This window comes from Wyeomyia smithii, chromosome 2, assembly GCF_029784165.1.
Source record: "Wyeomyia smithii strain HCP4-BCI-WySm-NY-G18 chromosome 2, ASM2978416v1, whole genome shotgun sequence".
Classification (NCBI taxonomy): domain Eukaryota; kingdom Metazoa; phylum Arthropoda; class Insecta; order Diptera; family Culicidae; genus Wyeomyia; species Wyeomyia smithii.
In genome coordinates this window covers 35,504,705-35,519,149 of record NC_073695.1, presented here as the reverse complement: position 1 = coordinate 35,519,149, position 14,445 = coordinate 35,504,705, and the positions used below count along the sequence as shown (strand labels likewise).

Sequence of the window (14,445 nt, the reverse complement as noted above, 5' to 3'; positions counted from 1 at the left end):
AAGTCCATTTAAAAAAGGCAGATAGAAGTATGGTACCTTTGAGAAAGTTGTTTCTTATAAAATGTGCAACAACTTTGCCGAACAAAGTAAATTTTTATATGCAAAAATAAAAAGAGTCAAATTCGCTTCTCACTGTTAAGTGTATTAATCACAAAATTCCAACTTCTATAAAATGGAGAATAACTAATGGATCAACTTTCCTGGAGGCACTATGGCTCTAAAATCTATTTTTTTGGGTCAAAATACTTTCGATCACGTTTTTGCAGCTTTGGAAACAGTGTGAACAGGTTCGAGAGCCCGTCACTCAGCGTCAGACCGCCCAACATCGCGATCGGATCGGAATTTACCCTTGCCATCCATACTCATGATGAAAAACTGTCAAGGGTGGCACGAACCAGTTTATTTAGTTTTGTTGGGAAACCATGTTCAAGAATAATATGTCATAATTCGTTGCACTCAACTGAATCGTATGCCGCCTTGAAGTCTATAATCAGATGATGAGGCTTCAAGCTTGCTTCTCTGAAGTTGTCAAGAATTTGACACCAGATGAACATTTGGCCGCTGTAGATCGCTCTTCCCGGAAACCGCACAGGTACTCTTTTCGACAAAGGCTTTCTGCAACGTCCTCAGTCTATTAAACAGAAAGCGGGAGAGAATCTTGTAAGCAGAATCGAGGAGTGTTATGCCTCGATAATTACTGCAATCGAGTCGGTGCCACTTTTCATAGACTGGGCAAATGAGTCTGTCCAACCAGTCCGCTGGTAGTTTTTCTTCGGCCCAAACTCACAAGATGAGTCGATGGATTGCAAGCAACAGCTGCTCACTTCCGGCTTTGCAAAGTTCGTCTGAAAGGCTTTCTAGCTGCTTTTTGGTTATTTAACTCTTTACAAGCTTCCCTAACTTATATAAGTGTAAAAATTTCAAAGGAAAGTGACAATAAAAATTGGTTTAAAATATTTCGATGATTCGAGTTTTACTTATGTACAAAATGAGTGAATCTGGTTACTTCATTGTGATATTGCCGGAGTGTTTGCAGTATTCCGTACCTTTATTTGGCAACATTGTCACTGTTTAGAATAATTGTCAAAGCAGTCTCTGTATTTTAATATTTCTCGTGTATTTTCACATTTCTCACGCTTATTTTTACGGTATACTGATCTTCACGACAGTATAATTAAAATCCCGGTTCGGTTTTGATATGTTTCGTTTTCGGCATGGTTCGATTTTGGTACAAACGGTATTCTTAAGTCTTATTTTTCAGTTTTCTCATTTTTTCTGTGAACAAATTGAAGCCCAACAGAGGCCTACAGAAAGGTATTATGGTCCTTGATGATACCGATAAGGATGGCCGGAACATGTTGCCACCAATTACTCGGTAGATCATATAAATTGTGCAGGTCGTCATAGGTCACATACGTCCATGTTGTGTTCCGGAAACCTCTGGAATATTGAACCAAAACCAGCACGCGGCACCTTCGATTTTGGCAAAACTGAACAGTGTCTTTACAGCAAATCCTCAGGCAAAAACTTAGTTTTTTCTCGATGTTTTAGGAATTCAATTGAATTTAACCTGCAATGTAAAAATGATATGTGGTTGCTTTGCTTGGGTGAAATCAACTTAAAATTCTAGTTTTAATTCTAAGATTCAACTAAGAAACTGTTTTTGAAGTAGAATACTTCTCTCAGGCAGTTCGGCTACATAGGGATGTGAAATGAAAATCTAAAACCGAAAAAAGTGAAAAATATGTCCAATTTCAAATGCTAATAAATCGGTTAGTATTCGATGGATTTCCTTCGTTCTTGCAGCAATAGATTGGAAAATCTTCTAAGATTCTTCCCAAAATAAGATTATTGTTCATTCTGTGCCGAACACGCATCAGTACTGGACGTGTTTGGTGATCGGTCCGATAGAGTATAAAACAAAAGACGTGTGAACAAGTGTTGGCATTGTTTGCCTGGTCGAGTGAAATAAATCCGGGTTCAAGGTCGTTCCTTTGTGCAACTGTTTCGCATCTTGACTGCCAGCTGGTGCGTAAGCCGATTTGGCTGCTGGCTGGATTGTGCTACAGCAGTGGACGAGACACAAACGAGGAAAAAGAAGAAGCCATCAGTGTCAGCGAGTCGTATCGCTGTGTGGAGTGATCTCACACCTGGCTCGCTGCTGGTGGCTGTTTGGTGCTGCTGTATTGGTGCTGCTGGCTGTAACGGCTGCTACTTCGAACGATCGGACAACCAACCTTACTGGAAGGGAGAAATAAAAAGGTACGTGTTCTTGTCAGCGCTAGTGCGCTAAACATAGCGCGATGGATGTAGATCCCTCGCCTCCCGCGCCACCATCCCCGAACCCCTCTGACCCTGACCCTTCTGTTACCCCCTCCCCTGTTCATTCTTCAGTCCCCCCTCGCCCCAGGCTTTACCCAGACGGAGCCCAGGGCAGCTATACTGTTTATTTTCGGCCAAAGGCAGGACCGAAATCGAAAAAGTTGAACCTCTTGCAGATTTCTAAAGACCTGACGAAGGAGTACAAGGGCGTGACCGAAATTTCCAAGGTCCGGCCTAACAAGCTCCGTGTCGTGGTCGGTAACCTGAAAGAGGCCAACGATATAGCTTGCTCTGAGCTCTCACACGCGAGTACCGCGTTTACATACCCGCACGAGACTCGTTTCGAGTTACGTTCGCCGGGTCTGCACTACCAAGCCACGTCTCGATCCACCGGGTTCGTCTCCCTGTGAGGCTCTACGTGCCCCGCGTCATGAACTGCCTGAATTGCAAGCAGTTAGGCCATACAGCCGCCTACTGCTGCAATAAGGCACGTTGTGGCAAGTGTGGGGAGTCTCATGCGGAAGATTCTTGCAGTGTTAACGCTGAAAAGTGTATTCACTGCGGAGAAAGTCTGCATGAGCTCTCGACATGTGCGGTGTACATGCAGCGCAGGGATAAAATAAAACGGTCTCTCAAAGAGCGTTCAAAGCGTTCCTACGCTGACATGCTGAAGAAGACCGTTACCACTTCTCCCGTTACTTCGAACCCCTTCGATCTGTTGCCCTCTGAGGAAACCGATTCTGACGATTCACCAGCGGGAGCATCTTACGCCAATCCTGGGGAGTCTAGAAAGAGGAAAAGTGTTTCCTCTCCTAAACTTCCCAGAAAAGGTCCTAAGATTTCTCAAAGTGAAATGAAGGTTACAAACAAACCAAACAGTGCTGCGGAAAAACCGAAGCAAACTCCTCCTGGGCTGGCAAATTTAAAGTCCCAGAAGGAGTTCCCAGCACTGCCAGGAACATCTAAAACCCCAGTTGCTCCTTTTACACTCCCAGTTGATGAAACAAACTCTGGATTAGTGAAATTTTCTGACATTGTGGACTGGATTTTTGAAACTTTCAATGTACCCGATCCAATTAAAATTTTTCTTACAGCATTCCTCCCAACAGTTAGATCATTTTTGAAGCAGTTGACTGCCCAATGGCCTCTCCTTGCAGCGATTGTATCCTTCGATGCCTAATTCAACTGCGTATATGAAGGATTCTATCTCTGTCTTACAGTGGAATTGTAGAAGTATTTTACCAAAAATTGATTCGTTTAAAGTTTTGATAAATAAAAACAAATGCGATGCATTTTCCCTTTGTGAAACTTGGCTTACTTCAAATATTGATCTCAACTTCCATGATTTTAATATTATTCGCCTTGATCGAGACACCCCATATGGAGGAGTACTTTTAGGGATTAAAAAGTGCTATTCTTTCTATCGTATTAACCTCCCCTCGATTCCAGGCATCGAAGTTGTCGCATGTCAAATGACAATACAAGGTAAAGAGCTTTGTATTGCCTCAATATATATTCCCCCCAGAGCACAGGTTGGGCAACGGCTGCTCTTTGATTTAATAGAACTTCTTCCCTCGCCACGTTTGATTTTGGGAGACTTCAACTCTCATGGCGTGGCTTGGGGTTCCCCATACAATGATAACCGCTCCTCTTTAATCTATAACCTTTGCGATGACTTCGAAATGACTATTTTAAACAACGGTGAAATGACACGTATCCCGAAACCTCCAGCGCGCCCAAGCGCTTTGGATCTATCCTTATGTTCGACGTCGCTACGGTTGGATTGCACATGGAAGGTAATCCTCGATCCTCACGGTAGCGACCATCTGCCTATTCTTATTTCAATTACTAACGGGTCAACTCGCATGCGACCAATTGACATTCCGTATGACCTCACACGAAATGTCGATTGGAAGTTATACGAGGAAATGATTTCAAAAGCGGTCGAGTCGATTCAACATCATTCACCACTTGAAGAATACAACCTCCTCGCGGGCTTGATTCTCGACGCCGCGTTGCAAGCCCAAACGAAGAAATATCCCGGCGTAACGATCAAAGAACGGCCTCCCACTCCGTGGTGGGACCAAGAGTGCTCCGATGTCTACACGCAAAGATCCGACGCGTTTAAGGCCTACCAGACGGGAGGTATACCTGGCGACTATTTACGGTATTCGGAGCTTGATACCAAGCTTAAAAGCTTGGCTAAAGCAAAGAAACGTGGATATTGGCGTCGGTTCGTGAACGAGACGTCGAGGGAGACATCGATGAGCACTCTTTGGAACACAGCCCGAAGAATGCGGAATCGCGTAACGGTCAACGAAAGCGAGGAGTCTTCAAGTAGGTGGATATTTGATTTTGCCAGGAAAGTATGTCCGGACTCTGTTCCTGAGCAAAATATTGTTCGCGATGCGTCTCCGGGCCACGACGCGATAGAATCACCTTTTACGATGGCAGAACTTTCAGTTGCCCTCCTGTCCTGTAACAATAACGCGCCTGGATTAGATAGAATCAAATTCAACTTGTTGAAGAATCTACCCGGCAATGCCAAGAGGCGCTTGTTGAACTTGTTCAATAAGTTCCTGGAGCAAAACATTGTACCGCAGGATTGGAGGCAAGTGAAGGTGATCGCCATCCAAAAACCAGGGAAACCAGCTTCTAATCACAACTCTTATAGGCCGATTGCAATGCTATCCTGTATCCGGAAATTGATGGAAAAAATGATACTCCGTCGTTTAGACCACTGGGTCGAATCAAATGGTCTACTATCAGAAACTCAATTTGGCTTCCGCCGTGCCAAAGGGACGAATGATTGTCTTGCGTTGCTTTCAACAGATATTCAGCTGGCGTATGCTCGTAAAGAACAAATGGCGTCTGCGTTCTTGGACATTAAGGGGGCTTTTGATTCCGTTTCTATTGACATTCTTTCGGGTAAACTTCACCGACAAGGATTTTCTCCAATTTTGAACAATTTTTTGCACAATTTGTTGTCCGAAAAGCACATGCATTTTACGCATGGCGATTTGGCAACTTTTCGCATTAGCTACATGGGTATTCCCCAGGGCTCATGTTTAAGCCCCCTTCTTTACAACTTTTATGTAAATGACATCGACGAATGTCTGGCAAATTCATGCACGATAAGACAACTTGCAGACGACAGTGTAATCTCTGTTACAGGAGCCAAAGCTGCCGATTTGCAAGGACCATTGCAAGATACCTTGGACAATTTGTCTGCTTGGGCTTTACAGCTAGGTATCGAATTCTCTCCGGAGAAGACTGAGATAGTAGTTTTTTCTAGGAAGCATGAACCTGCTCAGCTTCAAACACAATTAATGGGTAAAACGATTTCTCAGGTTTTGGTACACAAATATCTTGGTGTCTGGTTCGACTCTAAAGGCACCTGGGGTTGTCACGTGAGGTATCTGATGAAAAAATGTCAACAAAGAGTGAATTTTCTTCGTACAATAACCGGACAATGGTGGGGAGCCCATCCAGGAGACCTTATAAGGCTTTACCAAACAACGATATTGTCTGTTATTGAATACGGGTGTTTCTGCTTCCGCTCCGCAGCAAACACACATTTGATCAAACTGGAGCGAATACAATATCGTTGTTTGCGTATCGCCTTAGGTTGCATGCAGTCGACCCATACGATGAGTTTGGAGGTTTTAGCTGGAGTACTACCATTGAAAAACCGCTTCTGGAGCCTGTCTTCTCGTATTCTAATCAAATGTGAGGTCTTGAACCGTCCCGTGATTGAAAATTTTGAAAGGTTAATCGAACTTCATTCTCAAACCCGTTTTATGACATTGTATTTCAATCACATGTCCCAAAATATTAACCCTTCTTCGAATATTCCAAATCGTGTCGACTTATCAAATACTTCTGATTCTACTGTGTTTTTCGATACATCCATGATAGAAGAAACTCGTGGAATCCCGGATCATTTACGCGTGCAGCAGATCCCTAAAATTTTTTCCAATAAATATCGAAACATCAACTGCGACAATATGTACTACACTGACGGATCACTTCTTGATGGGTCCACTGGCTTCGGTATCTTCAATAACAATTTAACCGTCTCCCATAAGCTCGATAATCCTGCTTCTGTTTACGTCGCAGAATTAGCTGCAATTCAGTACACCCTAGGGATTATCGAAAAAATGCCCACGGACCATTATTTCATCTTTACGGACAGTCTCAGTTCCATTGAGGCTCTCCGATCGATGAAAGATGTTAAGCACTCTCCGTATTTCCTGGGGAAAATACGGGAACATCTGAGTGCTTTATCCGAAAAATCTACTCAGATTACCTTAGCGTGGGTCCCTTCTCACTGCTCGATACCGGGTAATGAGAAAGCGGACTCTTTGGCTAAGGTGGGCGCAACAAACGGTGATATTTATGAAAGACCAATTGCCTTTAATGAATTTTTCGCACTTGTACGTCAGAATACGATCATCAGTTGGCAAAATGCTTGGTCCAGAGGGGAATTGGGAAGGTGGTTACATTCCATAATCCCCAAAGTATCGACGAACCCGTGGTTCAAGGGGTTGGATGTAGGTCGGGATTTCATTTGCGTGATGTCCCGGCTTATGTCCAATCACTATAGATTTGACGCGCTCCTCCGTCGTGTTGGGCTCGGGGAAAGTGGTATCTGTGCCTGTGGTGAAGGTTATCACGACATAGAGCATGTGGTTTGGTCATGCCCTGTACACCGTGACGCCAGGTCTAAATTAATAGCTTCCCTGCAGGCCGAGGGTAGACAGCCGGCTGTTCCTGTTCGTGATGTCTTGGCGAGCCGTGACCTATCCTACATGTCCCTTATATACGTTTTCCTGAAATCCATCCACGCCCCAGTCTAGTCCCGTTCCCCTCCGTCTACACCCAACAAAACGACAAGAACACGTTTGAACCTTAAGCACAAAACCAGCAACCAGACCCCGCACAATAGAACCAGGACCCAAGGACTACGAGCCTCTGTCCCAACTCACGACATCGTGGCTCAGCAGAACGAATCCATACATGCCATTCGACGATTATCAGACGACCATTGAACAACAAAACACTGATTGGAAATCCCATGCTAGTTTTAAGTTAGACTTAATTTCAGCTCGTAGTCGGCAGCGAGGATAAAAAATTTGCTTTAGTTTTTAAGTCATCAGATATAATTGGCGCCGTTAAACATTAAATTGTATTTGTGCCGTGTCAAATAAATGTTATGTGAAGAAAAAAAAAAAAAAAAAAGATTATTGTAATTTTATTATTCACACTATTGTACTATTGGAAATAGTCAAGCCTTGTCAAAACGAAAAATTCGACCTCTGATTGGTCGTTTTATGCTTGCTTCCCAAGCACGGTCGACAGGATCATATACCTTGCAATTGAAAACATGCTATTTGGCCTATATAAGAGCCTGTTTCAGCCGGAGCCGCTCATAATAGTTCTAGACAGCGACAACCGCAGTCGTCCTTCCTTAGCAGCAGCACTAGCCCTGTGGTTGGTCACCACGTCTCAGGAGCAGCGCGGTTTTTCTCAGCGTGTGTCGCCAGACTGCCATTATTCCCCCGTGTTGGGGCAGCATGAAGATTGCCATCAGCAAATCCAATTTTGGAAATCAAAATGCCTTTTTCAAGGCAAATAAACAAGTCATTGAAAGTTAATAGTTTTTGACAACCCAAGCAAGATTCTGTGTTGGATCCTAGCAATTCAAATTTGTCGCACCCGTCTAATTTACTGAATGTGAAATAGCTTCCACAGTGCATGTTGTCCGTGTATCTTAATTCCCCCAATGTTAGGGCAGCTCAAAGGTTGTAATTAGCAACCGATTTTGAACAGCAAAATGCTTTTTTGAAGGCAAATAAAAAAATAATTGAAGGTTAATAATTTTCTGGCATCAACACAAGCAGACATTCTGTGCGGGATGCAATCAAATTCTGTTGTAGTTGTCTAATTTTCACTTTATTTAGTAAACACCCCACTGTAGGGGCAGCGCAAAGGCTGCGATCAGCATAACTGACATTGAATAATAAACTGCCCTGTTAGTACGCATTCACAAAAGCAGTTAGTTCGGCTATGCAGAGCTAATATGAAGTCGATTCAATCAATCAGCATAAACAGAATTTCGTCGTCTCCCAGCTGCCAAGTTGCAACATGATGCAACACGCAACAGCGAGCAAACGAAACCGCTTGATGTTACAAACCGCAATAAGATACGGGTTAAAACCGTTGCGTGTGTGAGAGCACCATCGGTGTTTATTCGCTGGATACACTATCTACTGAACGCGATAATCTTCTTACATACGTCATGGGGACGGGAACATTTTCTTCAACCAAGCTGCACAACACGACACAAAACATGTTATTTTGTTGCTTCAATGAGAGTGCTATCGGTCCGGCTCGACAAGAAATCATTTTTGTGCATCCTTGCTACGAAACTTAGGAAAAACTTTAGAAACTGAAAAAAGAGGTGGAGCTTATCAAATGATCGCTCTGAACCAGAATGAAGTCACACATATTTTTTAAGTTATATCATTCCACCACGTACGTAAAATAATTCATTCCTATTTTCATCCCTATATAAGAGCCTGTTTTAGTCGAAGCCGCTCATAGTAGTTCTGAATAGCGACGACAGCAGTCCTCCCTTAGCAGCAGCGGGAGCGAGCAGTGGGTACCATCGATAGCGGATAGCGGCCACAACTGTGGCATGGCTGCGAATAAGCGTAGCAGTTTCAGCGGATCTCACCATCGATAGCAGCTGGGCCAGCAGATGCAGGTACAGCGGATACCAATGGCGGCCACAACTGTGGCATGGCTACGGATAGCGTTGCAGTTGCTCAGCAGTTGGGCCAGCGTATAGCGGCCACAACTGTGGCATGGCTATGCATAGCGTAGCTGTTGCAGCGGGTATATCAGCATCGATAGTAGCAGGGTCAGCTGATGCAACGACACTCTCTTCACTAAAATGCTGTTTCAGTGTGGTAGCGGGAAGCATCAGCAGCAGGCTTGCATGAAGTGAATACATCAGCCAGCAACTTTCTCTAAGGCCTCTGCCATAGTAGACGCGAAAAGCGGCGCGAACCGATTCGCTCGGCCGTAGGTTGATGTACAGCTCTACTGATGGCTGTACATTAACCTACAGCTGAGCGAATCGGTTCGTGTCGCTTTTCGCGCCTATTATGGCAGAGGCCTAATGGAAAAGTTGTATCAGTTTGTTCAGAAGAATATTATTGTCGGTAATATTACAGAGATGCGATTGCGTAAATCCGATTTTGAATTGAACAATTGTTCTTTTGAGAGCAAATAACACACTTATTTGAAGAGTTAATAGCTTTTGGTACCAATAGCAGTATAGTGACAGCCTCAGCGGCAGATGCAGATGCAGCCGGTACTTCCCTGAGGCCGATGTAAAGGTAAATGGGAGCAGCACGGCGAACAGTTCGGGTTATGCTTAGACGCGCGTCATTTTTCGTTGTTGATATTCCCCACATGAAACGACGCGCTTTCGTATGATAGCGGTGGTATTAGCGGTAGATGCATTTGCCAACACTCCCTCCAGTAAAGCCGTGTCTAGTTTTCAATGTGAAAACACCTTTCTCATTGTGTTGACCTTGCGCCTTAGTCCTCACTATCAAGGTAACACAGAGATGTAAGATAAACACTACATCCTATGATAAATTGAACAATTGTTCTTATAAGGACAACAAATGAATTAATGAAGATTTAATTTTGAATTAGAATACTTCTCTCAGAAAGTTCGGCTACATAGGGATGTAAAATGTGAATCTAAAACTGAAAAAAGTGAGAAAAATTTCAAATGCTAATAAATCGGTTAGTTTTCGATGGATTTCCTTCGTTTTTGCAGCAATCGATTAGAAAATCTTCTAAGATTCCTACCAAATGCATGAAATTGCAATTTTATCATTCGAACTATTGTACTATTGAAAACTCTTAAGCCTTGTCAAAACACAAAATTCGACCTCTGATTGGTCGTTATACCGCGCTTTCCCAAGCACGGTCGGCAGAGTTATGGACCTGGTAAATTGGGAATGCATCATTTGGCCTATATAAGAGCTTCATCAGATAATAAACAAACATTTCAACGGATATTAAATTGAACAACTGAAATTTGAAGAACACAAATGATTATTTGAAAAGTTAATATTTTCTTGTTTTGCGCTATAATCCAAAGTTAATTATCTTCATCTACATTCGTGTTCTGCATAACCGTAGCCTTTGTTCCGTTCCCGTTGAATGATGTCGTATTAAATGTGCATATTACAATTCGGCAGCACTTCAACTTCTCATTTGCACAAAATTTAAAAATATCCAATGAACTTCATTCAAAATATCAGACAAAAACGAAATTACAATACTGCCAATGAACGGTCAACGTTTATTTACTAGAAAAAATGACTGACACGCAAGCAGCCAGGTTATCTTTCTTGTAAAAGTATTCTACTTCAACCTTGCGGTCGTGGCTTTGCATACAACCTTCTTGTGATTTTTTCTATAATCCAGATAACTACGTATGCGTATGTTCGGACGATGTCGAGAAACATGAAATTTCAAAAAGCAATACTCAGTACTTTTGGCAAAGGATTGAGAATTTCAGCCTGTTTTATTGCGTCTCTTGTTAACAATCTTAAAGTTTTGTTAAAAAAGAGTCGCAAGCTTTAAATGAATGTTAGCTATTTAAGGTTAGTCGGGGATTCTTATTGCGACGCAACTGTTCTGGTAAATTGATTATTTTAAGTTTTGAAAGCAAATGAACCTAGTACAAAAAATACCGGAAAAGGTATCATCAACTAAGCTGTAATTGCAACTGCGCACCGTAGTCACTAGCACTAAGCCGAAGCAAATCCCAGTGTCAATCGTGACAATCGCAATACGAGACGATCCGCTGTTGGCCGTTGATCTGAACTCCGATCACCCCACCTGTGGTGCATATCGTCGTGCGATGCCGATGCCAGAATCGAGCATGTCCGTGACGAAAAAAAGTGTAAGCTTGCGAGTACAGCTTTTTCTTTTTATTTTCGATCACAAACACATGATGTATTGGTTTTTCGATGACGACAGCGAAAATTGATAGCGTTTTTTGCGGTGGTATTGTCGCTAATTTTGTCTTAGAGACAGAGAGAAACCGTACAGGTTATTCTACACGGCAGTTTATCTAAATGTTGTGTCTAACATACTTTTGTGTTGGAATTAATTATTTCTGCTCAACAACCTTTCTGAAACTTCCGTTCTGAGAAGCCGAAAAGTACCTTATCAGCAAAAACAAAAAATCTGCTGCTAACGCGACTTACCTTTTGCTTGTCTTGATATTAGTACCGAACCGGGGAGAGAAGCAAAGAGAACGAAACTGTGGACCGCAAGCGGGCAAATTAATTGATACTGTACTGTGTACGCATACGACGACGACGGTGGTGGCAGCAGCAACCCGGGCAGTAAGCCATACGAACCTCAAATGCCGCAAACGCAAGCGTACGGTACGGCGCGGCGTTGCGGCGGCAACGGTGGCTCCCCATGCGTTGTTGAGCGTTGCTCGTAGTTCGGCTTGCGGAACAAACCGACCGACCGACCTACCGAACCGACCAAAGTGCGGCTCAGGCGCGCAACTCAGTAGCATTTCGGCGGTTGGCGGTGTGATGCGAGTTTGGTTCCTCTCCGCTAGTGGTGGTTGTGTGTCGATTTCGCTCTTCACATTACTATTTAGGCCGTTCGTCACCCCTGTGTACACACAAGTTTCCGCTGATATCAACTATCGACCCAACAAACGATCAAACAGTTTTTTTTTGTGTGATACAGTTACGTTCATTTTTTTTTTCGAAACGATTCGACGTGAGTTCAATTTTTGACCCAGTGACAGCCACCGGTAGACGGCCGGGAAAGGAGTGCGAGAGCCACTGATTCGATTCACGCTTGCTGCACACAGCACTTTTATCACACCTTTTGCCTGCAACAGCACTAACAGATTGTTAGATAGCGAGTTTTTTTCCCCTATTCGAAGGTGGTCCAAATCCTAGTCGATATCGCAACAGTACACAAAATCAGCCGCTCCCGAACAAAACATTGCTCGAGATAACGCTTATCAGCCGTTTAGGCTCGGACGGGTTTCTGGTGTTTGTGTGCGAGTGTGTGTGGTCGAAGTTCTTTGCCACTCATCTTCGTTCCAGTTGAGGAAAAGGTGTGGTACCGCGTGGAAGGTGGTCTCCGTGGTGATCTCGGTGAATTAATGATCTTCGAGAGTAATCGGGCTTAAAAATAAATTTTACTGTTTTAGGAAGAGAAAAATTGGTGTTCATTAATATGGCGGGAAGCATGAATGGATAAATCATGAGTTTATGACAGAGCGAAGGTGTTTCGAAATAGCAATCATCAGGCAACGGGAGAGTAAAAATCCTATGAAACAAAAGTGATAACAGCAGACTTTGAAGTATAAATAGTCGATTAAAGCGTCAAGTGATTAAGTGTTATCAGCGATCGGAGTGAAGTTCACGGAGGAATTCCTTCATCTCTGCATCGGTTGAAAGATCGTCACCAAGCAAGTTCAGTACAGTGTGGGTTCAGAAAAAAAAAGTTATAACGTTTCGTTCGATCTGATAACGTTCCCGGGTTGAAGTTGCTAAGTTGCTGCATGATTGCTAAAACTGTTGTACCAAGAATCACTGTTGGAGAGTTGGAAAATCTACGCAAAACGTCATCATTAATGATTGGCTTCTACGGGGAATTACTCTAGCACGTACACTAGGAAAACACCGGCCGAGAGAGGTCACCTACGTCAACTTGGTGTCGTTCTGAACATCAGAAGGTACGTTCATTACGGCGAATAGTGATTCATCAAGGCAGTGTGAATACGTTTACAATTTAACATGATACGTGTTCAATGAGTGGAATTATATTCAATATTACAGCGTTGTTCCAATTTTATCATTCTTCGATGAAATGTGTGCATTTTTTTCTTCAAGTGATCCAAACTAGTCTTGATAGTGTTTGAAAAAATATAATCGATAGAATCAGTTGTTAAATTCACCAAGTCTAATAATTTTGTGGTATACTCAAATTTTGGTGAGAAGGTTATTAATCCAAGAAAAAGAGGAAATTAGTCAATTTCCAAACAAAATAGAAGTCTTCAGAACGGGTGAAGGTATTGAAGTCTCAAATTTCAAACTGTCTAAAAAGTTCAAAATATCTAGTAACTGTATATAACCCTCTAGTGCCCAAGTTAATTTCTAAACGAGCTTCGGTAAAATCACTATGAATCATTATGAATACTTTTTAAGTACATATTGAAGCTTTTCAAAACTTCGACTGAAGCCCGCCAAATGGCGGTATTGGGCACTAGAGGGATAATTTAGAAAGGCAAATGTTAAATTTAAAATGACAGAGTTACATCTAAAAACACGAAATAGAAAATGTTAGCGAAAACAGAAAATGTGTTGAATTGTTCTGAGACACGAGGATTCGGAGCCATTGAAAAAGGGAAACATGAATAAAACACATAAAAAAGGTGTAGTCCACAAAACAAGTTACTGCAAAGTCAAAAGAAAAACCTCGACAGATCTGGGATAAGAAGAATAACCAATGCTTGATTAGGAAGTTATTCATCAAATCGCAAACAATTTGTAACAATAATCGAAACCCGAAGTAGCTGACGTCATATCGATACTGGTGTCCCTCAAGGGAGTAACATTGGCTCTTTTTTTTTTTTGTTCATGTATGTTCCTGGCAACCTTAAACTTAGTGATTTGCAGATTATACGGCTTTGCTCCTTGTACCAGTACTCACTCAGTTTTAAACAATATCTGGTGGTCCTCGAAAAATAGTTTAATGGAAATCGTTCTTTAAATTCAGCCAAAACCAAATATATGATTTTCCACTCAATTCACCCATTGAAAAAGTCGAGTACTTAAATACTTGGGTTTTCATTTAGAAATTTGCCACACGCCTCTATTATTATTCCAAAAATTTAAAACTAAATGCAAATGAGGATAAACACTGATTTTAAGCAGCAAAAACCCAAAATTAAAAGTTAAAAATCTCATGAACGTAAAAAACAGCTCGAGTTCATAAAACTGGAATAAAACAAAAATAGTCACACTAGCTAGTCAATAGTTGACAAAATAG

The 14,445-nt window shown here is 42.3% G+C and overlaps 1 protein-coding gene across 7 annotated transcripts in view; it reads left to right on the top strand.

Moving 5' to 3' along the window:
• The window catches only part of LOC129721493 (protein windpipe), a 160,101-nt gene that overhangs the window by 76,533 nt on the left and 69,123 nt on the right, over positions 1-14,445 (top strand). The window contains exons 1-2 of one of the 7 annotated variants that reach the window (XM_055674141.1): positions 11,936-12,125; positions 12,602-13,129. The exons of 2 other annotated variants lie outside the window; for them this stretch is intronic. The gene's annotated coding sequence lies outside the window, so the exon portion shown is untranslated. Of the gene's footprint in view, positions 1-11,935; positions 12,160-12,202; positions 13,130-14,445 lie in introns of those variants that run through there. 4 more of the 7 variants (XM_055674138.1, XM_055674142.1, XM_055674140.1 and 1 more) reach the window with 4 other exon arrangements.